General features: G+C 34.5%; 1 long non-coding RNA gene across 1 annotated transcript; it reads right to left on the reverse strand.

Annotated features, from left to right (window-relative positions):
- Window positions 1-612: 612 nt before the first annotated feature.
- On the reverse strand, window positions 613-18,625 carry LOC119071997. Its single transcript, XR_005086765.1, has 3 exons — window positions 18,613-18,625; window positions 5,253-5,262; window positions 613-648 (listed from the first exon to the last, which is right to left on the reverse strand). It is a non-coding gene; the product is annotated as an uncharacterized LOC119071997 (long non-coding RNA).
- Between the last annotated feature and the right edge of the window lie 7,505 nt (window positions 18,626-26,130).

Genomic DNA, 26,130 nt, shown 5'->3' on the forward strand with positions numbered 1-26,130 from the left:
TTATACTGTACCTCTGTGACGAAACATCATTCACCTGGATGCAAAGGCTACAAAACCGTGCAATGAGATCTATCCTGATGTGCAAGAAACTGACACCAGTACCTGCGATGCTAGAGACACTGAACCTGTTGAATGTTAAGCAGCGAGTGCATAAAACTACCTTGTAATTCATCCACAAGCTGAAGTTTGGTGTCCTACCCAATTATCTGAGCGAGATGGTGACATTCAATTGTGATGTCCATAGCTTTCCAACGAGGTCGAGAAACAACTTTTGGTTTACAAGCAAAAGAAACGCGAAAGCGCGTAATGGGGGATTGAAGTTTTTATAAGTTATTTTTAATCGACGTAAAACATTATTCTTAACAAAAAATTGTTCAACGGTACGTCTCTAAAATGCACTGATCTTTTTATAGGTTCGTCTAAACATCGAAACGTACAGCCGCCCGTAAGAAAATTACAAAATGGCGGTTGTATATTTTTCATTTGACACTGTTTTCAGAAATTCTTTCGATTAGAATTCTCGATACCCACGTAGTTCTTGCTGCAGAACACCTTACACATACTTATTTTCATCGAGACTGGAAACGGCCTCCGGCACATTTTAGGCGGCTGACAAAATTGGGTCGATTTAGGGTCGTACTTTGTAAACTAAATAAATAATCAAGGTTGCGATCGCTAACGATTTTTATTAGCGACGCTAACGCTAATTTCGAAAAATGTTAGCGTCGCTAAACTTATTCGCTAACAGAAAAAAAGTTAGCGCGCTAGTAGCGGCCGCTAATAGCGATCGCTAATGTTTCGCTAAAAGATCTAGTGAATAAAACGATTTTTTAATAATAAATTTTTTAACACTTTTAATCATGCTGAACATGACGAAATCTAAATAAAAATTTTAAATATTGTTTTTGATGAACTTTGATTGATGAAAATTTATTAGATTTTATGATTACGAAGCTGCAAAGCTCCCATTTCTCAATTAACATATATCGGCTCTCTAATTTCAAAAAACTGGAAAGTCTTTCAGAAGGGACACTACTGAGATTAACAGTATTGTATTCAATGAATAGCTGACCAATTTCAGGATGACTTTTCAAAAAACTGTCATCTGACATGCAGAAGGTCATCTACATTGCAAATCGATAATTTTTTAATCCACAAAATCTTGTATTTCCAAAGTATCTTGAAATGTCTTTAAATAATGTCTGAGCAATGTTTTTCTTTAGCCAGCAACCACTTGTCAAATAGAATAAAACTGGTCCGAAAAGAATTGCCTTTGTTCACAATGTAGACAAAAGTTCGACAGTAATGTTCCGAAAATAAATGTTAAAGATTCTCTTTTTACGGGAGTTGCAAAAGATTGTGCGTAATAGCTATTTGCATCCTAGGGATGAATAATTCTAAAAACAAGCTTTCATGTGAATTTTGGTAATCCAAAGAATTGTGAATTGAAATTGGTCTACTCAAGCAAAACACGACAACCATTTTATGACAACTCATTGACATCTACAACAGTCAAGAAACTGCCATGCCAAAAATACGTCAGTTTCTCCGTTGCTTTCAACGGAATTTTGAAGTAGGTTTCATAACTTGATTTTTCAACACTTCACTTCTAGTTATGCAAATAACAATTTTAATAATTAATTTGTTCAATACCTAGAAAGTTCTATTATTCATTAGCGAAGTGATTAGCGATCAGCGAAAATAATTTCGCTAATGTCATTCTAGCGAGCGCTAACGCTAGTAGCGACAAATTTTCAAAATCAGCGTCGCTATTAGCGGCGCTAGTAGCGTCGCTAACGACTAGCGACGCTAATGCAACCTTGTAAATAATATAAAAAAAATATGTACAAAACTTCAATCTACCATTCAGTATTCCATAAGCGCCTCATTGAATTCAACTCATTGCCGAGTGAAGTGAAGAATGAGAAGAGTTGAAGAGTGGAGGAATTTTTAATAGTAAATTGAGGAGTTATTTGAATGACGTCAGCATAAATTTGTGATTTTTAAGGGGAGACGAAAGTTGATTAGAAATTGACTAAGAAGTGTGATTTTTGCTGTAGTAACTTTTTTTCTGTGATTTTATGTCAGCTGTATTAGCTAAATAAATGATTATCTTATCTTGTAGTGTTGTAAGACTTACAATGTAAGTATAGTATAGACCATGTGTAATAGTGGCATATGGATTTGATTATATAGTCAAATAATACAATCAGCAGCGTTTTGTTTAATTTTTGAACTTTGGAATTTGATGTTTGTGGTTAAGAGATTAAATATTAAACGGCGATTATACTGAAAAATGGTCAAAATGCGAATATATTTTGAAGCATCATTGTGTGTTAATAAAAACAAGTCATGATTGATAAATGACTTGAGAACTTGTTAAAAATTGGCTCTTGCTTTGAGTGACCACTGGATAGTGTACTAAAGCATGAGTGAAGAAAGTTAATCAACAATTGCAAATATAGCATTCGTTTAAAAAAAATGATTTCCCGCATCCTCCTGCACATTGTAGTTAGGCTAGTAAACTATAACTTTTACCTCGTTGCATGTTACCACATGACATGAAAATAACCGGAAAAAATATGTATGTAAACCGCCTCTGCATTGGAATATGGTTTTATGACAGAAAAATGTCATAGATGCGATTTATATTATTCTATCGTTGCCGAAATTTATGTCATTCTATGATGTTGCCAAGAAATACAAAGTGTACAGCATGAGGTAAAGGATAGTGTGGTAGAAGAAAAGAGCTTTTTTGGTACCGTCGAAAGTTACGATAACGGTACGTTATTATGTTTCCTAATGGTGATAAATTATTGCTGAAAACTTTGATTACTTACATACGTTTGCACTTGCTGAAGTGTTGACGCTGAGCTATATTAGAGTTGGATAGGAAATGGTAGCTCATTTTCCGTAAAAGATTACTTAAAATGTGTATAATCAAATCAATTTGGGTTGTGTCTTATTGTCAGTATAAACACCTTCGTCAAGATTTTTTTTTACAGAAAATGTGTCGTATCGAGTTTTTTGAATGAAAAAAAAATATATTCAGAGCAAAGACCTGTTACGTTAACCCTCATATCATCCGATCACATCCTCTGTTTCTGAGAAAGGTAATCGCGCTTTTGAAGCGATAGAGTGCTTTTTCGCGAGCAAGAAATCTTTTTCATCCCCTAAATTCCTTCGTGGAAATGAAAGTTCATGATTTTTTTTCCTGTTAGTTCGATTTTATGTATGTCCTCCGGAAATCATTTTCCATGTATACGAGAGTATTTTCAATAGGAACATACATGAGCTTGAGCACTTTCACACCGATATATATTTTTTGGTGAATATTACGTGATATAGAGAAAACAAGGTTGGCCATTGAACAGAAAAAAAAACGAAGCTTATCCGGGCATAACCTTAATAATTTACCGTAATATTATGAGCTTTCGGCTGAATGCTTTTATGCTGAATCAATTTCGGTATTCTCTGGGACTGGAGGGTGAAAGATTTTAATTGAACGTTATAGGAGGATTTTTGTATAATGATAAGGCCAACGATTTTTTTTTTGTGTGTGTGCAAAATTCAGCTCTTCAGAAATTCAAAAAAGCATTCCGGGAATTAGCTTTTTTTGAACAGCAATTGTATAAAGTAATTACCGAGATTCATTCAAGAGTTTTATCGAATTAAGATAGACATTAATTTCGATTCTTTTGATCTTGCGAAACCTCTCATCCGACATGTTTAGAAATTTAATGCGATATTCGCTTTCACGAGTGCGTCTCTTTAATTACATTTTCAGCCTTAATTGATAATGACTTATGTATCATTTTGTTCTACTGTCCGTAACATCGAATTCGACAAATTCTTTTTTTTTCATCTTTTTATTTCCGAGATTTCATATTTTATTAATTTTGTTTTAACTGTAAAGCTGTTGGAGTATAAGAAAATTGAGATTTGTTTTTTGTATTATTTTATTTTTTTCTTCCTATTTCTCACAATCGTATGAACGACAGAAAATTGCAAAAGGAAAATTCCAACGATTGGTAATTGGATTTTTTTTTTCGCTTGCTGTATATTGCTTGCTTGCTTCCCTGTGTTACATGGAAATAAGTAATTGAGATTCGAAAACTCACCCCAAATGAAATTTGTAACCAGTGAAGCGAAACCAATTCACATTTAAACTTTGACTAATTTGGTTAAAAAAATGAAGAAAAAAATATTTTGCCAGCGTAGACTGGTCGATTATGAGATTGCAACGAAAATCGACTTCAATTGAAATTATTAATTGACTATCCACAATGTAGTGCCGAGAAGAACCGATGAAAACTGAATTTCCCTCTTGAATCAATTTTATAATTTTCCGAAATTCGTTTCCGGATGCTATGTTTTGATCATATGTGCGTAAGCGTGTAATAACCGACAATTGTTTGTATACAATGAATAAGAAACCACGGGCATTGATTGAGTGGTTCATTAGAAGCGACATATCAAAGATTTATTTGTGTGTTCTTCCATTCGCAATATTCTGTAGAAGGAAAAACTGTTATACATGGAGTGACAACACCTCGAATGACGTATATTCCGGAAGAAACAAATAAATGGGTGAGAGTTTCGGGTGGTTTGTAACATCGCCAATTTTCTCTACGATTTTCTACATAAAATAGAACGAACCGTAATTTTGTTAAAGGCGAGTATTGTGAGTTAAGTTAAGAAGTCTTTGGAGACGCCTGTTTAATTCGTAATTTGTATAGGACTTACCATAATTTTATGCCGACAAATTTTTTCGGACAAAAAGCTCTAAAGTATACAAAACATTAAATAAAGGTCAGGAAAATGTTTACTTTGATACTTAGCTAATAACGATATATTCACAGAAAAAACGTTCATCACATGTAGTTGAACCTAATCAGTACTTTCCCATTGTATACTAAGGTGGTAATAGATGGATAAGTCTTTACTTACTTTGTTTCAGGGGTTTTTGTAGTCTGTACTTATAAGTTCTTATTGCAAATCTGTTTATGTAAATATATATTGAAACTTTGTTTCAACAGACCACTACCAAAGCTCATCGCTTATTCTTGTCATTGTTGTCGAGTCGACAACAGATGTTTTCTATAAAGAGTGGAATCGGCTATCGGCATAATCGATGGGTTGGAATGGCTTTCACATTGTCTCTGTCTCTGTGTAGTAGCATACTTAGTAGCAGTTTATTGCCTGCCCCATGCAAAATTTGATTATCACAAAGGGATTCACGTAAAATAAACCAAAAATATTCTTCATGCGATTGATTATTTTCACAGGGGCAAACAAATGAATAATGGGAAACTTTCGCATGTAGTAGACTAGACAATAAAAGAAGTTGCAGCTCCTGCAAATGAGTTATGACGACTATGATGGGAACGTAAGAACTCATTTTCCAGGGCTTAAAATCAAACGAAATAAGAGATTACGATTTTCATTGTGTTTAGTAAAGTGGATTGAGTTTTGAAGTATTATTTTTCATTAATCTTCTCTCCTACTAGAAAGCGATTGCAACTATACCTCTATAGACGTTGGTACAAAGTATAACTAGACAAAATAGAGTCGTAATATAATCCCCTTACGTAATTGTTTGACATGTCTGCACTCAATCCATAAATTTGTAAATATTTTGGATGTGATACGTATTACACATTCTCAGTGTAAACAAACTCATCCACCACGGACAGTTCATTGTTTTATCTTCGCTAAACAAAAAACGTTCCAGAGTCAACGACGAATGTATAATTTCCATTCTCCTGCTTTAGTTTCCGCTTAGATGATTCCCAAATTCTACACAGCACAACACACAACTTTTGATGCACGCCCATCAATGTATGTTTAACGCCCGAAACAAAAACGTTTTCTGATTAATTAACCATCAAAAACGTTTATATGCTAAACTAACCACTAATGCCATTGTCATAATGTCTAACGACATATAACGACTTACTTTCCGAAACACATAAAATGCAAGTCATTTCCATTCTCCGAATCAAACCTTCACCCCGATCAATGCTATTGTGTAGCACACATTATCACACAAAAACATTTTACTGACCAAAAATCATATCACCCAGAAAATCATTAACATTTACCAAATCATGAAAGAAGAAGTATTACATCATTCAGAGACAGATTGAATGGATGCTGTATAATGTATCGGATTTCAAGAGATTGTAATTGATTCGTGTTTTGTTCCGTGAGCCCATTTCTGGTGTGTTATTTGGGGAGAATGGAACAAGTATAAGACATTACGGCTTCGATATTATATCCATAGCTGCTTATAATAATACAGGATGATACATCAATGGTGTTTGTTTTGGATTGAATTGAATGGGATTTCAATCGATAAGCTTTATTTAAGCAAAATCGGGTTAAGCATAAAACCTTTTCTTATTATGCTGTCATCTTTCTAAAAACTTTGGAGTGCTAAAAGCCTGTTTTATGTAAGACAGTGTTAAAGACACTCTGATGAAGCTGCTTACCTTTTGCTGTCAACAATATAAACTGTTATCGACGGAAGGATAAGCAACGATCTAGAACTTTCAATAAAATTTACAAAATGTTAGCTGTAAGATTGTCAAATTGTGATAGATCAATATGATGTGTTAATTGGCCACTTGCTGTAAGTAGGAAGCACAATCATTGGGCCCCAATGGCCCCACATGTATTCTAAAACCAATTAAGGTACAGACTAGAGAGCTCTACACATTGGAGATTATCGAATCTGGTCGCAGCATTCTTTCTGTAATTAAGAGTGTTATGAGTGTCAATAAATTGAAAAATCAATAGTATGTTGTGTTACAAGTATTGTAATGTTGATTTTTTCAGCACTAGACCCAAGTTTTCCTTACGAGCGGAGCGAGTAAGGAAAATTGGGTAGTGTGCTGAAAAAATCTCATTACAATACGTGCAACACATCATGCTTTGTGCCAACCGAGAATTGAAATAGACAAGAGCACAAAAAATCATAATTTTCATTGTAAATAGGGAATGCATTTACCGTCGATTTTGAAAAACCGGGAAACGGGAAAAACGGTAAATGAGAAAAAATTTCCCGGGAAATGAATAGCTTCTTCGTAGCTTCTTTGAATCGTTAAAATTGCGAATTGAAGCTACGCAGGCTAATTTTTCCTTTTTTGACTTATTCTTTTTGTTAACGTTTGCTTTAATGTTTTTTTTATGTAATAATTAGAGAAAGGAAACTGTGACCTTTATATTTTTTTCTTGAAATAAATGGATAATAATAATAATGAATAGTACATTCTGTACTCGTTCAAAAAATTTTTTGGGATGAGTTGGGAGTTTGTAATTTGCACCGATGACAAATGCTTTTATCCTACCCCTACTAAGTGGCTTATTGTGCTCGCAAAGCCCTTCAGAAATGAGTTTACCGTTCATTTATTTGCATTTTTCAGGATGATAAAGAATTTCATATCTACATATTTCAACAGAAATATCGGAAATCAATCGTGTGAACTAGTTTCAAAATTTCTGTTGGACAGTGTAAATATTGAATTTTTTACTATGCTGAGCGAGAAAGGAAATAAATGAAAGGTAAGCTCCTTATTGAACTGTTTTCATGAATTTTTGACGGACGTTGCTTCAATTGGTTTCTTAAAGATGTAGTAACACGATCTTCTAAACTTCGAATTCTGTAGACTTTCTAAAGACCATCAATTTCAGAGTTGCAAACTTAAGGCTAAGTACAAATGACACATTTTGCGTTGCTCAGATCGACAATTATGCTGAATTTTCTTTTGTTTGGACTGTGGTGAAAATTCAATTACAATAGAAATTACAGCATGATTGTCCAGCTCAGCAACGCAAAATAAACTGATCCTTTTTTCTCAGTCTAGGGCTGATCTTGAGGTGCAATTTACGATGAAAATGTGATGAAAATGTTCACAACGAGTTCAAATCAGATGTAATGCTGTAATGCAACTAGAAGAATAATTCAATTCAAGGTATTATTGCAAAGGAAAAATGTAAAAATCATTCAATTTGTGAAGGTCGGTTAACCGATAAATGAAAAAAAAAATTCCCGGGAAATGGTAAACCGGTTAACCGTTTTTTCCCGGTTTTTAATTTCCCGGTTACATTCCCTATTTGTAAACAATCACTCTTCAAATTTGCTTGCATTTTCTCAAACGAATGCTGTAACAACTCATACAAATTCCATATCAACACTGCTTTGAGTGTTGTAATATCACATCAAACGGGTGCTGAAATAACTTTACAAAACCAAAATGAGTGCTCAAAAGAGTCGTATTTCAATTCTCGGTGGCACAAAATCTTTTACTTAATTTGTTTTAACATACATTTTGATATGTATAAGTACATATTAACCAATGTTCTTCGCCATCGACAACAAATGAAAAACGCTACGCTATAGGTTATCGATAGATAGCATCGTAGCTTGCAAGCAGTAAAATTATAATCAATTTGAAGTATAGTGATCTAATCATTAATTGAACGTTTCTTTCGTTCGGACTTCAAGCTAGAGATAAATTAACAGAACAGAAAAACTTACTTGTAAATTTGCAAAACTGAATCGCTAGTGGGTTCTATAAATTATCTGTGATGTGAGAGCTGTGTGGACGATGTGTACCATGCACTTGTTTAATAACTTCTATATACACATACACTAGCTTAGTCAGTAAAATGTAGGTCTTCCTAACATGGCTTTACATCATTTGTTAAACCGTAGTCAATCAGTTATACAGCGATTGCTATTAATTCGTCAAAGGGACGACACCTTCGAGCCAGGATAGTAATTAATTTTAATAAAAAAATTATGAGCCAACTTTTTAATTTTAAGCAGGAACCCATCGAAAGTTAAATGTCTAATGACTTTCTCTAGACATTTTCCTTTCTTTTCATATTATCTACGATGATGTGCCAGTCCTTGCGTTTGTACATTTTCATATCCGTGCAACATTAGGGCCATAGAAATAGAATTTAATGACTTCCTGTTGTTTGTCTTCATCTTCCCGAACTTTTACGTGAAACGTGCTGTTGAATTTCTATTATTTTTTTGTTTAAAAAAGATTGTAATTTATATAAATATGTGTAGATATGATGTTAGCAATCGTTAGCGGGAGACTATGAACAAATGAATAAAAGAAGAAAAAACGTCTATGCATTTATGAGGGAACATTTCGCGTACATAGAGGTGATGTTAAGTGAAAGAAATTTAATGCTTTCAGAATTTTTTTTAGATATTTTTACTAAAGAAACCTTTATGAATGGTGAAAGGTGAATGTTGGAACAGTTTCATTCCTGTTAAAATATTAAATAAATCTGGTTGGTGATTAATGTAACGATACTGAGAGAACACAATTGGTACAACAACGTGACCGGTGATATTCCTGCAAATCTATAAGAAATGAAAAACATTCCAATGAATCCTGACAGAGGAGAAAACAAATTGAAAAGATAGTAAGAAAAACATCGAATAAAATAGATTAACTTATCGGAAAGGAAGAAAAAATCATCGACAAAGTAGGTAGAAAAAGGAAAATGGAAAGGTTAATTGACAAACGACTTTTAATTAGATAAAGGAAAGTGGAAATATTCTGGACATGATTTCGTCTACCTCTTGTTCCCTCCATTGTGACCGCATGAATAAGATTGATAAGATTTTATGTACAAACCTCTTGGAAACATTTCATTTTTAAGTGAATGAGAGGTTTCCAGCTCGAGCCTGGGGCGAGTGCTGGAATAGAATTCGATAAAAAAGACTTTTAGCATAAGTTATGACCAACGTTTTTCCTAAACGACGTGGGAAATGAGCGTCGAAGGCGCGATATTTCAATTTCCTAACTAGTGGAATACACTAGTTAGGAAAAGTGCATTTACGCACTATTTCGATGTCACGCTGTCACTCTTTTGGACTTGATTAACAATATCGACAACAAATGTAAAACGCTATAGGTTATCGATAGATAGTGGCGTAGCCTACAAGCAGTAAAATTAAAATCAATTTAAAGTCTACTGATCTAATCATTAATTGTACGTTTCTTTCATCACTTCGACATCGAAATGACCGACTTTCCGACATCGAAGAACAATGGTGCTCACATCTAGACTACATCTAGTGTCTAAGAAAATTTCAATCCGATATCGAAAAAATCAATTTTACGAAAAATGCCAAAAGATTACCTAATTGCAGAAAAAAAATATTCAGAATTTCGGTTGTGTTAACTCGAAATGATTTTGCCAAAGCTTGACGACTTCCTTCTTTAGTTATTTATAGAAATCGTCATTTTATATATTAAATGTGTAATTACCGAAATATAAACAGCACGTGCTCAATATGATGGTTTCGAAAAGAGTGTGCAGGCGTGAGCTGAGCACAAACCTTTATAATCATTCTTGTTACAGATTTTTCATGTGCCACTACCCACATTTTAGTCTATAATATTAATATCTAACCGAAAACTCCTATGCTCAGCATATTTAATGCTCCATAAAACATAAAGTAATAAAAAAGCATTATTATGAACATGAGCCGACAACACAAATATAATGGTATATACACATCCCTTCATCGCAACTAACAACATCCATTCAACCCGTCTTCTCGTCGGCTCATTTTTATCAAATCTTTTATCAAACATAAAAGCTGTTAGTGACATATGTTGCGCCCACGATAAAAGCTCTACCAAGCAAATCCGCATTCTTACATCACCCGAAAAGAATAAATAAATCGACCAATAAAACCGTAACTTTATTCTATTATAAGTCAACCGTAACAGTGTCATTTTTGTATGTTATAATGGCAGCAAATAAAAATAAATTGGAAAAGAAGTAGTAACGAACTATAAAAAAAGGTTTAAGGTGAGTGTGTTTAATTCAATTTTAACGTTTAATCAATATGACCTGACCGTGCATACTTGTTCCGCAGGATTTTTATGAGCTTGCAAAAGTTTTTTTTTATTGTTTGTTTATGGCTTTACTTTTTGAAACATTTTTCCAATTTTATTGCAAACATCCATAGAGCCCGATGAACTTTCCCGAAATAAATATCGTTTTCGATGTAATAATTTATCGATCAACACCGGTTATTAACCGTATGTTGTGTATACCATTTCGCAGATGAACGGTAAAACCCTTAAAAATTACCTGTAACGAATGGCGAATAAAATTTCCACAATAAATTTATAACTCACAGAGCTAGCGCTTCATATCGTAAGATTCAGATTTATATACAAAATTACCTCCTCTCAGTCTCAACAGTAGGGCCTGCGGCAGGGTTGCGCCATGTAATTTTTGGTAGACAACTTCAGAAGTGACATAACAAGAATCTTTAGACTACATGAAGCGGAGCATTTTGGAAGCCCCTTTTTTGCTTAGATTAATGTTCTACGTCGATTAAAAATAACTTGTCTAAGTTTCGATTCGCGTTACATAGCTCTTTTCCCTCTTTTCCTTTTGAGTGAAAGTCTTACATTTTCTTTAAATTTCAGTGCTGGTAACATTTTCTGTACGATGTAGCTTAAGCCAAGGATAAACTCTATTGGCCGCATTCGGACTTTAGGTACGGGATATATTGCCAAACTACGTTAAGTCGTAACTATCGCGGCTGAGTTCGATGAATGTGTTTTTTTCGGCGTTCATATAAAAAAACTTAATCAAAATGTATGTTTTTAACAAATGAAGTAAATGAATTTGTACCAAACATTTGGTGATATATTCATCAAAAAAGCAATACATTAGATGATTACTGTCACAGCTCACATATACTAATTTTCCTTGTTTGGTTTTGAATGAACCAATAACCACTCAATGAGCTTTATATTTTTCTTTGTTTATGTCCTCTCAATGAAATCTATGTAGCTCAGTAATTAATTCTAATTTTCCGGTTTGCAGTTTAATCTTTTCTCAATTTTCGTTTGACAAAGTATGGGTAAATATAAATTTGTTGCATCCGTGACGAGTATTTTAGTGCAATTTCGGAGTACTAAATCAATGCGAGCGAATATCACCATCCCTGACATGAGCGTTGGTTCAATTCGAATATTGTATGTTATCGAGATGCACATTCTCACCTAGCCGCTTATCATCTCCCCGACGCCAATTAGATTAACAATGAAATGATAAGAAAATTAACTGAATTAACTTGAAAACTGCGCTACAACAGATGATAAAATGATCGTTAAATAACGTTAAAAATAATTCCATTTACATTCCACATTTACCAACATTTTCATGCAGTTGGTACCAATTCGATGAATACAATGGTCGAGAGAATTAAAATATTTGTAAAGGGAAAAATTCCAGTTGTCGTCCCAAAAAAAATATCGACCATTGGGATCGCATGAGCGGCACCTGTATAATCCCGGCGCTCACATCTGTCCCATACGTATACTTATAATTTCTTCGAATTAAATGTTACTCATACAAATCAACTTTACATGTTCGTTTCCATAATTTAAATGTAAATACATGAAAGAGTACCATACCATCACCCTCACCCTGTACTGAAATAAATTTTGTATTTCATTCTGAAGCTTCTAACTCGCGAAGTATATAAAACAAATATTATGTTGAGAAGACATGTGACACCTCTAAGCTTTTAACGATTTTTTTTTTGCTGGAATAATTGTTTGTCGTTTCTATTTCATTTCGAATAGAATAATGCTAAAGTGATTCACAAGAGAAATGTCTTTAGCTATTTAATGTTAATGTCAAGAAAATTTGCATAAATTAAATTCGAGGGTTGGAAAACGCATTGGAACAGTTTTATAACTGAAACATGAAATTGAAATATGGAAATGGGAACACGCTTTGCACGTGGAGTGAACGAAATGTTCGCAAATGTTCTATATTATAGGAAAATGTTATTCGGCTCGAAAATCGAATCTTGAAATACTTGAAATATTTTCCGGGGTACTAGTGACATAATTACAATTTTCTTCGAAAGATATGAACCCCACAAATGTCACTCCACCACAATGTTTATGCCACTACAGTATGTAACATTTTGTTACAAAAAAACTTATCGAGAAAAAAAAATGTATTAAAAACTTTGCCAAAATACACATGATATCTCTTCATCTGTGACTAACCCGATAAATTATTCAAATGATGCGAAATTGTGCATTATGCAGACAAATGTGGATATTTGTACAACAAAAATTTACATTATAACCGTTATACAGAAATTTGTTGGCTCGTTGCCATTACGAATAATGGCTCACGATGATATTGAGAATTGATATTAAATAAAATGTTGAATATTCGAAATGCCAGTCGCCAAATACCTATACAGATCATTCAAAAAAAAAACTACTCTGAACATCACTGACGCTGCGCTGTACAAAACATTTTTAGTTGAAAGTCGCAAAACTGCAATTTAAATTGATGAAAGAGTTTTAAATAGGTAAATGGATGGTTCCCACTTTGTGAGGATGCATGGTATTCCCTTGTTTTATAATACAGTAGACGACAGCAAAATTTTGTGCCTTTTTCTACCTGAGATGTTGCGAGAATTAGAAAATCCTCGATGACCTAAAAGAAAATCCTTTGAAAACTGGAAAATCGTTCTATCAAAAAATTGATGGAAATCCCTGAAAATCTAGCAGGAAAATCAGCGGTACATCCTTTCGTAAACCCTTCGTCAATGAAATTTACAAATATCTGGCTTCATTTTTCTCTGACGGATTGTGTTATCAATTTTTTTTTATTGCCTTGAGTCCAGACTTTTTGATTCTCAAGAACTTTCTTACGAATTGAGTGAGTGTTGCTTTTACAGTTCTCAATAATACAAGCATTTTTAAAAAACAGCACAACACCGTCACAGTCTTGTCGCCCGGCAGGTTGAATGACATTTTACGAACTTACAATCATATAATACAGCGAGACGTTACAGGTGCTAAATCCGAGATGCAAACCAAATAACCGATTCAATCAAATGTTGTTCTTTTGGAGAACAATATGATGAATTGAATCACATGTGTTACTGTTGAAGCTGCGATAGTATGTCGATCGCAGTTTGCGGTTTAAGTAAAACCGATCGATTACTCGTAGAAAGAAATTATGGGAGAATAAATCAGACAGTGAAACGGGCTAGATGCCCAAATTAAAGTGTTTATTCTATATTTCACCCCAAAAGCCACAAAGTAAAAGCTAGCTGGTAGCTAGTGGTATTGAAGATTCAACAGTTACTGTTGAATTTCGTACACACAACTGTTTATCCAATAATTGAATGTGAATTCTCGACTTATAGACGCAGCGTTATCCAGGATATTCTACGATATTAGTCTAGTCATCTGTTATCGACAACGACGAGACGACAAATTCAAGTGATGATCTCTTCGAATGTTGTCTTATATAACAACATGCTTTCTGAAACAAATGAACTAAATGATTTTGTATCGAATGGTTAAAAATAAACAATGGAAGTAAAAGACCTGATTATGCCATGATAGAATTTCCGTTTGAAAACGGTTTGTACTTAATGTCTTTTCACAACGCAGGCAGGCGAGAAAATAGTCATTCTCTTCCCTCAGCTGAAACTGTGGAAGCCTTTGTTGTAAAAAACGTTGTGTTCACCTCGAGAAAAAAGTTCTTTACTTAAGAAGAGTAAAATTTTACTGCAAATTGTGGTCAACTAGTAATTATTGTAGAAATGAAACGGCTGGTTATTGGTTATTGGTTATGAACAACGATGACAGAAAATAATAGAAGTTCAGTTTAACATTGAAGTAAAAGATTTGACAGATAAAACAATAGAAGTAACAGATTTTTTGTTATGTAGCGACACGCCTGCCGTTTATAAGTGGTCTTTTCACACCATTTCAAAAATGTTTAAATTAGTTCGCAGACTTTTAAGCCAAAAAGTAAATCAAATATTTAATCTAAAACACAGACTGACAAGAGTACCGGTTTTCTAGAAAAAGCCACATTTACAATTGCCACATCTTTATAACATTTTCCGGATTGAAAAGCTTCTAACCATATGCGACACGATCAAAGTGCATAAATTGCTGAATTCCTTTTCGCTACACAGGTTAATAATGTTAATGCAAAACCGATGTGTATCAGCTCAGCCATATCATTATACCGTCCATTCAAGCAAATATTAAAGCGTATAAAGTGTCAGCCCGAGCTTTTCCCCTTTAAAATCCATTTGAATGATTTATTTATTTGTATCAGCAAAACCGATCTTTTCATACAAAACTTCTACGAAAAACATATAATACGCACGTCCAAAAAATTACCAAAGAGGAAATAAATTTTCAATGTCCCAAAAGTTTAAATTGGGAAAGATGTTAATCTCAGATTAGTTTAACAATCTCCCTATGAAAAGAGAGAAGAAAAAAAAAACTGAAATGGTTGCAAGTGAGGATAATGCTTTCAAAGTTTTCTGTTTGTGGTGGGTGTAAAGAAAACTTATAACTGGCATTAATCGACGAAAAGTACTGACAAACTATTTTGTGTGTATGAAGGGGCAACGTTCTTTTTTTTGTATTTTATCCATTGTTTGCCTTTTCGTTATTTTTTCCCGGCAGACGGCTTCTTAGCACGGATTCTTGTAATACAATTCGTAGTGAACTTGAAACACTTGGTTGGAAAGTGGCTTGTAATGGAAATAGAAGATATAGAGCCGTACGAATAAAACATTTCAACAATAGGTTAATGCATAGAACTTGTTGTATCTATTTCGACCATCACACAATCGTGTATTAATAGGCGTTACGAAGTGACTCCCACAAATAAAAGATTGGCGAACATTTCAAGGTGTGCGAAAAAAAGGAAATATATTGAAGCAATTTAGAACTCAAGAGATTTGCAATTCTTGCCCATCCACAAATTCCTAGCGCAGCAAAAAAAAAACGAACGAGAAAAAAATCAGAAAAACAAACTGACTGAGAAAAGGTAAAAAGAAATGTTAAGGCAAAGTGATGTTTTATATCTGAACATAGCTGAAATATTAATGAAATACTTCAACTTACACTCAATAAAAAGAAATGGGTTGATAGACAGTACCGTTCATGGTTGAAATGTGACATGAAAACGAGGGTTCATTGCACAGTATACTCTTATAAAATACAGGATGTATAGATAGCCATTGCCGTTGTTGTTGTTGTTGTTGATGGATTAAATAACTAACGTAATTGGACTTTCCAGTAATTCGATCCAGATAAGGGTATCATATGAAATCGGGTTGTGAAATTTGCAACAAATTTTGTCGAATAAGCGGATACGAGTTCTGGTAAATACCGAATTGAGACGACCATCACATTTTCATCTCTATGAAAGCACTTAGGAATTACCTAATGTTATCGATAAATTTTGGCACAACTGTAATATTAACCAAACCTACCTGCGAGGAATATGTAGACAAAATTTTGTTTAAGTAAGATAACATCCACATCATTGAATTCAATTCAATTCGATTTTACCCTGCTGCAGTTACTTCAATCCACGTAGTTCTTTATTCTTTATTATTAAAAACAAGGCATCAGAACAGTCGGAGCGTTTGCTGCGACCTAGCCCCGTACGACCCGTAATCCTATTTCGTCCGTAACCATAATACGTCCTTAGCCGTAATACGCCCGGAACCCTAATACGTCTACAACCCTCTAATGCGTCTGTTACCAAAATGCAAGTCAAGTTGGGCATGGTCAAATTTACTGAAAGTGTTCATTTTTAAAATTGCGCATAGCGCAATTACGACAGCCCGTACGAAGTACCTCTCAAATAAAACCAACAATTTACGATATTATTTTAGAAACCCAAAATTTTTTGCCAACTTTCTATTGGGTATTCAGTTATCTCTCAAATGAAACAAAAACTAGCAAAATCGGATGAGACTTACTCGATTTATGTGCAAAAAACACTTAGGGCCGAGTAGCGGCCTTAGTCCAAGGGCCCAAATTTGAAACTTTTTTCGCCACGTTCTTTTCGGTATTCAATTACCTTCCATAAAAAACTAAATCTAGCAAAATCGGATGAGATTTACTCGATTTATGTGCAAAAAACACTTAGGGCCGAGTAGCGGCCTTAGTCCAAGGGTCCAAATTTGAAACTTTTTTTGCCATCATTCTATTCGGCATTCAATTATCTCTCAAATAAAACAAAATCTAGCAAAATCGGATGAGATTTACTCGATTTATGTGCAAAAAACACTTAGGGCCGAGTAGCGGCCTTAGTCCAAGGGCCCAAATTTGAAACTTTTTTCGCCACGTTCTTTTCGGTATTCAATTACCTTCCATAAAAAACTAAATCTAGCAAAATCGGATGAGATTTACTCGATTTATGTGCAAAAAACACTTAGGGCCGAGTAGCGGCCTTAGTCCAAGGGCCCAAATTTGAAACTTTTTTTGCCATCATTCTATTCGGCATTCAATTATCTCTCAAATAAAACAAAATCTAGCAAAATAGGATGAGATTTACTCGATTTATGAGCAAAAAACACTTAGGGCCGAGTACCGGCCCTAGTCCAAGGGCCCAAATTTGAAACTTTTTTCGCCACGTTCTTTTCGGTATTTAATTACCTTCCAAAAAAAACTAAATCTATCAAAATCGGATGAGATTTACTCGATTTATGTGCAAAAAACACTTAGGGCCGAGTAGCGGCCTTAGTCCAAGGGCCCAAATTTGAAACTTTTTTCGACACGTTCTTTTCGGTATTCAATTACCTTCCATAAAAAACTAAATCTGGCAAAATCGGATGAGATTTACTCGATTTATGTGGAAAAAACACTTAGGGCCGAGTAACGACCTATGAGCCCTTCCAACAAGCTCGCGTTGCATCCTACCCAAAAACAATGTTCAGCAACTTTGTTCTACTCGTCAATACCTTTCATTTGATATATCACAAGCAGCTATTGCGTGCGTATTTCGGTAGATATCGTCGAAAGACTGAAAAACACCTATAGGGCCTTAGCTCTGGAAGGGCCGACCCTACCATGCCCATTTTGAAAAAAGGTTGTGATTTGCTCAAGCTAGAGGGGTCACAGACGGACGGACGGACATTTTTTTTATTGCGGATTCGTCATCTATGAACATAACCAAATGCTTTGCCCTTACTGTCTGCTTCCAATTCGACGTGTTACAAACGGCATATTAATCTTATAAGCCCCCAGTACTTCGTACAGGGCTAAAAATACAAACAAATCTAGTACTTCATATATCCGTGCTTCGTGAAAGTATTTTGTGTTTAAAAATCGTAACAAAATAAAAAAGAAATGTTCTTGTAATAAACCGGAAGCCTGTGTGCGTGCATTAATTGAACTAATTTGGACTTTCCACAATGTTGGACGGCTAAGATATCCATTACTCTAACTTTCGGTATAGCCTTTGAAGCACTGACAAATAATAGTCGTTCAAAAGCAAATGTTTATAATATGCATGCTCCCCGATGCTATGCCGTTCTTATAATTTAAGGGTACACATTAACAGTGTATATGTTCCGTAAATTCTTCTCTAGTACTAATGGCATTTACTGACACTTTACTAAAAAAAGTAACATCGAACGAATCTACTGAACCAGTACACATTAATATGAGTTTCGGTTGAGCTTGGGGTTCCCATCACCAGCTGTGTTTTTATGAATGTAATTCGGTTCGTATAAATTTCAGATTCATACACTGTAAAATAAAAACCACAACAAATGTGACATTTTATTTGAGTAAGTACCCATAATATATACACGTAACGGTAAATTAAATACGAAAAATTTGCCAAAATTAGGTAAAAGTTCAAAATTGCAGTCCTTTATTAGGAATAAATGTTGTAAACCAACAACAAATTATGTAAGACAATAATATGAAATATAAGTTTTAGCCGTGGGGTTACATACATAAAGAAATAAATTTCGTTTTTATGTTTAAACCCACAGAAAAAAAATGTACGAAAAAGTAAGAAGAAGGAAGAAAAAAATGTCGTGCTGGGACAACTCCCTATAAGTAAATTTATACGGATTAAGCAAGGGTTTGAGTGTTCTTAAAAAACATAGAAGGTTATAGTTATTATATATATGGTTATGAGGTGCGAGTAAAAAGAAAGGACGGATGAAAAATTTGTATTGGTGTCAAGGGAGTGTTTGATCATGTTTTATCATATCTTTTATGGTCATGAAAGGTTGTTTTACGAGAAGTTCGTGAAATATTACTTATAAAATAGATGTAGTTTGCTAGTTTGAGACATATATTTTCCGTATTCTAACAAAAAATGACTAAAATGCAGTAAAAAACTTATTTCATCTTCTACAAACGGCAAGCATACAAACTGTTAACTTCATTAGTTTACAGCGTTACAGTATAGCCCAAGTGTTAAAGCAAAGTCTTTAACTCGTTAGTTGTTGAAGCATCTGTTTTACTAATTTTGAACTCTAACCAGAGCTCGTCGTATGCTATGATATGTGCGATATATATATGTTCACTGATCTGTGAAGATTCTTCACTGAAGAACTTGTATTTACTCATTGTGTTCGCTAACAAATTTTCTTCTTTTGATAACACAAATTTCACACAAAAAATATTAAGGCAATAGATAGATCGAAAAAAAGTTTTGAGGCCGGTCAAGCCTATTTGAAACCATTTTTTTACAGCTTACATTCTCGATTCTCTTGAGATGGGTTCGGGTACTACTATTTCAATCGATCGCAGTCTGACTGTCTATACAAGTTCACTCTCAGTGGAGAAAGATTTACAAAACTCTGTAATCACAAAAAATCAGTATCCCATTCTGTTGTCTAGCAGATACTTATTTCTCCCTGCCAACCACAGATCTTTTTCCCGTATAGCATAGCTGAACATAAACATCAACCAACACCGGTTGGTCACTAGCTCACTAGGCATGACTTCTGATAAAACAATTTTGACAACAAAAATATTTTAAGACATAGGCTCAAAATAATACTCTTGCCGTTCATTTTCTTTTATTTTCACCGACCAGGCAAACAATTAAATTTCCAGAGTTAATTTACTTGGCTAGACACATTAAGACAGCACTTAAACTTAACAGGTCGAATAAGTTTCAGATTTCTTATTAAATTTACCTTTTCTTTCGTTAATTTTTATTGTTCCACTCTCAGGTGATGGGTGCACAAAGTGCTTATTGTGGACGTCAATTTCATTGGGATGGTAACCAAAAAATGGACGATATTGAACAGGGAATACACGGATCAAAGTACATAAAATGTGTAGGCGTCCTTTGTGAATGGCTTTCATGTTTTCTCTTCAAATTATGGGGAAGAAGTGAATTTTAATTAGTTTTGGGTATTTACGCACTTATGTATAGCTAAATCTATTATTGGATGTCGTATATCGAGGAAGGTGAAGGTTCATAGGCGTCAACTCGCGGTTCGTTTAAGCACCGAGATTGAACTATTGATAGAACTTGACTATATGTTATGATTATGTATGAATAATTACTGATATAGACAGTACGGTATAGAGAGGTTAAAGATTTGTAAAAAAAAAATCGCTGATTTTATTAACATATTTGTTCCTTAAAAGAAACAATAAGTTCAGAGTGCATAAGTCCTAATATTTACTTTAAAAAATGTTTGCAAAATACTCTGCTGAAAAGTTCAATATCCAATTCTTTTCTAACAACACGAAATTTTCAACCTTTCACAACCAGCAATCATCAACTCTGTTACTTCTTTTGCTTCAGGTGTCTCTTAGTACCTTATGCGCAATCTGCTACTTCAGTAGTTTCAATATGCATTCGGCTTTAGAGGAAAACGATACCCAGAGCGTGCGTCTCTTACTTTTGTCGTTGTTGTCTTTAACAGATGAGTAGATAAACATTGAGATCGTACGCTTTCAGTAATATTTCCTCTACAATTCAAAGGTATTCGGCCATTGCGTGTTTTCTGGTTAAACTGACAAACTTTGAGAGGGCGCCAAAAATCGGTAATTGAAAATATTTAATAATGTAACAATGTTGCTCCTCCCACTGACTGGACAGATCATTTGAAAAATAAAATATCTCAAAATTTTGATTAGGTGGAAAAAAATGTTATGGTTTCCCTTCAAATATTAACCTGTTACAGACGGCTGTCATCTGTTATCGCCAACGACAGCAATAATAAACGACAAGCTCAGAGTAATGAGGTCTTATATAGCAAAAAGCATGTTCTAAACAAATGAAATCAATCTCTGAAAATCTTCGATCAAATGAAGTAGTGGATCAGATAGTAAAACTGTTAATATGCTTTCCGCCTTTGACAGGTTAAGGATTAATTCCATAAAAATCGTTAAATATACATTTTTATGCACTTCTTATGTGGAACGGCACATCAAATGAACACTTTTTGGGGTAAATTTTTATCTGGGAATCTTTCCAATTTTCCTCTCAAACTTTAACAGTTTACACTGAAAACACAGCATTTAGCCGAACACTTTTCAATTTGAATGGTTAGTGTCTAAAGAAGTAAAGTGACCTAATGAACACTCATACTCACACTCATCGATGATGCATCAGCAATCCAATTGGAATCGAATCGACGATAGTAATACAATGTTTTACAAAATATTCCGATTTCTATCAATTTAACTCCATTTTAACTTCGTGAATTTATTTCCATTTTCATTTTACCGATTTCAAAATTTTCCAAATATTCGTTGAGATTGAATTCACAACTGAATTTCAGTTACTCAAATGTGTTACAACGAACGAACGGGGAGAGAGTATAAACAAAAAACAAAACAAAAATAAAATCCAACTCTCAAATCCGATAGACTGGGATAGACTATTAATATTTTTGCCATATCATATACCAATATCAGAACAAAATAAAATCTGTTCGAATGACTAGCAAACAAATTTTCTCAAACATATTTAGCGAAAAACATTCCCCGTGAGTATTTCATATCCTCTACGTTTTTTGTGTGTGCCAACTTCGATACTTCACACTCATAATGTGGTATAAAAGTGATGATAAATGATGCTTTCTTCATACATACTTGTCAGACAAGAAGTAAATACTCGTTTTTTTTCCTCTCTACCCATCCCCATACCTAGCCGAGTGAAAATCTATCCCCATATTGCTATTCATGAAGTATAATGCTTAAGGTTTTGTCTATAATATTGATCTTGATTGAAACTCTATGTGCATGAGGGTTTATATTTGGCCACACATCGGTGCTGGTTTTATGCTGATGGTATAGTGTTCCGTCTCTCACGGGGAACGATTCATTTATTCATGGAATAAGATTTTACACTGCAGAAGAAAGGGAAAATTAAAGTTAGCTTTGATTCCCTCAGGTAGAATATATTATACTTCTTCTACATTCTTCTTCCACTTCTTATATATATGTGGAATGGATGTTCATTTTCATTGTGAATTTAATTTCGGGTTCGTATTCCGCTAATAAAACACACTTTCGCACTTTAAGCAATTTACTTTTCTGTTCCAATCTAATTTTAATTTTAATTTCCTTAGCACTGAGCAAAGGAACGTCAGAGATTCATTTGTCTAGCCAATATTAGTATGAGCATATGACATGAAAGTTTTCGTTCTGTATCACCAGAGGCGCCGACTTCTAGGTGGCAATGGGTGCGCGAGCACCCGATAGACCAATTTGTTGGGTGCGAAGCACCCGACAAAGGAGGGCTGTACTTATTTTTGTTTCAAACACTTCCGAGCTCAAATCATTGATAATTGCACTATTGAATGTATCCCCGTAATTAGTGCCATGGACCATAGCCTATGGTTTTGTTAGATTGAGCCGAATTTCCAATTTCTTCTCTATTGAGATTTACAAACTGGTAGCTAATTCCGTAGATTTTAACTACGGCCTACGAGTCAAAAACTTCCATTCGCTTTTAACTTATCGATAATATCTTTGTTTAGATTCTGTTTTTTTAATCGGTGAAATTGTTGTTCGATGTATTAAATTATTAGCTCTATTCGTTTCACAGTTTATCGGCGTTGATCAATTTATCAGCTGTCAGTTAAACTTATCCGATCTTTTACCCCAAGGATGCTATGATCAAAAGCAAAATGAATAATAGTCTGAAACGCAAAGTTTTCGACACTTGTGTCCTTCCAGTGGTCACTTATGGAGCGGAAACGTTAACTTTAACAAAAGCATCCGAAGATAAATTGAGAGTGACACAAAGAGCCATGGAACGGAGTATGCTCGGAATAACACTCAGAGACAGAATGACGAATCAATGGATTCGACAACAAACCAGGGTCGTTGATGTCATGGAAAGAATAGCATCTCTGAAATGGAGCTGGGCGGGACATATTGCAAGAAGGACAGACGAACGTTGGACCAAAAAGATCATGAACTGGCGACCATATAAAAGACGAGCTATAGGTAGACCACCAGAGAGATGGACAAACGGAATTAAGAATATTGCAGGTACAAACTGGCAGCAAATGGCAATGGATCGTACGAAATGGAAAGAAGTTGGAGAGGCCTACATCCAGCAGTGGATAGAAACAGGCTGAAAAAGAAGAAGAAAGAAGAGATCTTTTAACTAGTGTCGAGGCTTCGGGTAGTGGGGTTTCCAAAAAGCGTGCGAAAGGAAAATAGGCCTCACATCACATCTAGATTTTACATCTTCTTCGTTACTGTAAAAGAGCCAATTGTTCGTCTTTAAGTTGACCTAACAATTTGAATGCTAGTTCTATTTTGAATTTTGCTCTGTAATGAAGGGCACAATCATGCACAATTAAGGGTTGGCGTCACATTCTGAAAACATGAATCGCGACTAAAGATGAACCGTTTTCAACATTTTTTTGAATCGTCAAGCTTAAGAACTTTTTGCGTACTTTCTGGGGGTTTTCTAAAAAGCTTACGAAAGCGTGCAGACAAATTCACCAACCAGCTAAATATGGGAATCAAATGAATGCTGAGTAACTCCAAACTCAAGAAAGACAATATTGTGATCACTATCCTTCGCTAGTACCGTCACAGAACTTGTTAAAGTTCACAGAAGTCAAGGTCGAGGTCTGTTTTTACTCCGAAAGGGTCTCACCTTAGCTTTCCAACGAACCCACACGATAAAAAATATATGTTTTGGGCTCGTGGCATCCAAGGGACATATATAACACACCCGTGGAGAAAATATCACCGATTTTGGTTTGGCGATATTCAAAATAATCGCTCCTAAAATTTTCTCATAGGCTTTTTGGAGCTAACTCGGTCCTTAAGGAATCAAGATTTAACTTCATATGTAATGATAAAAAAATTCTTGTGTTTAGCAACTCAGGGTCTCGACTAATCAATTTCAGTAAGACTAAAAGTATGATCTGAGTCAGCGGTTTGAGCACCCAACAACTCAAACAAAAGTCGGCGCCTCTGTGTATCACGACCACATACCTCCCCTTTTAAAGCTCATTATTTATGCATGCGTAATCCCTCAACCTTCAATAAATTGTTCACAGAATAAAATTTGCAAGGAAAATATGACGGTAATATTTTGACTTATTGGATTTCATGCATAATAACGGCGCAATTTAAAATTTTCTTTTATTTTTCCGTTTACCGACTGAAAGTGCATTTTCCTTTGCGATGGAAAAATGAATGGAAAATGTTGTAAACTTACATTAGCTACAGTACATATGGTACCTAAATCTTTTATCTTTTCCATAAAATATTTTTTTTAAAAACAGAAGAGATACAAACAACACAACAGTGCATTTTTCTTAGACCTAATTTCTTATTAAAATTGTAGAAAGGATTTTTATGTTTATGTTTAAGCAATGCACACATTTTCAGGTTGTTTGCGCAAAAAGCGTTCACTTAATGGTAACAAAGGAAGTCTTTTACTTTGGCATTGAGCAATAAAATTGCAGCATTTAACGTTTGGTGGTTGGGTTACTATTGTTACGGTTTTGCTCTTTTTTACTTGCAAGGTAGTACATTCAATTCAATTTCGTTCCAAGTCAAGAACAAATGTTTGCTGCATACGAAATGTAAACTTTACCTTTAACCGAAATATGAGCGATACGTTTGCGTAACTTTATTTATCCAACATTACTTAACTACTCAGTAATGGGGAGTACTTCTTTTGTTTAATACAATATTTTACTTCGAATAAAAGTTTAAACGAACCTACGTTTTACTAGACCATTAGCCAAGTCTCATCGTTTATATCTTGGACAACTATCACAAAAGAGCGTATCTCCGATATCTCAGGAACTAGTAAACCTATTTTGAAAAACGTTTTTTATTTCTTGAACGATCGATCGTGAAAAGTAATAAATTTTGGGTGCGACATAAATTTTAGTGAAATTAGCATTTTTCGTCGTATTCTTTAAAGGCGTTTCTGTTTTCGACAATATCTTCCGAATATTCTTCCTATGGTTGATTGACTTCATTCTTCATGTCGGACTCAAAATTCATAGTTTCGATATATTTGTGTCGCAGTTGTCGACTGAAGATCATTAGCCGTAACTAAATTTTGCAGTAAATGGTTTACGTCACCAATAAGTTCTCCTATACTACAAAGGTGATTTCTGTAGCAACTTCTCAACTTCCATCATGTTCTTGTTTTATTTGGTTAAATTTGACATGATTGATGGTGCCTACTAAATTTTGGAATTCTAGGCGATCTCGCTAGAACATCTCGACTTCGATCACGTATTCGGGCTAATTTTGTAGGGATTGGGAAGTTCCAATGATTGTTCCTAGATTTTGAGATTTGAGATGGTTCTCCAGCATTTCCATCTGGTTTTTTGATGTCGGGTTTATTCGCGATTGAGGTGTTCCAATAGTGGTCCCTAGGTCCTAGATGTTAAGATTTCTGGCATATTTTTTAGCACTTCTCAAACGTAAAAAAATAGAATGAAATGCTTGTAATAGAACTGATATCAGTAAGAAAAACCTTAAGGGACATTTAAACAAAGAATATTTTGCCGGAAAAAATTTGTATCACAGGTGGCAGATATTGAGGAAACTGCACCACATTCAAGAAAATTTATAAGAAGAAAAGTTTTGTTGCAAATTTCTAAAATTTTCTCTGTCAAAGTTTTGCGACCAGGCGCCCTCTGCAGTATATCACTAGCGATATCAGCTATTTTTGAAGTGAAAACCATTTATTCGGGCACTGGGGTAGATCTAATATAATATCTATTCAGCCGTATAACGTAGATAAGTCGAATTGGTTTTAGTGCTTCGAGATGATGAAATTTAAAAATAA

The sequence above is a fragment of the Bradysia coprophila genome (assembly GCF_014529535.1).
Source record: "Bradysia coprophila strain Holo2 chromosome IV unlocalized genomic scaffold, BU_Bcop_v1 contig_5, whole genome shotgun sequence".
NCBI classification, from domain to species: domain Eukaryota; kingdom Metazoa; phylum Arthropoda; class Insecta; order Diptera; family Sciaridae; genus Bradysia; species Bradysia coprophila.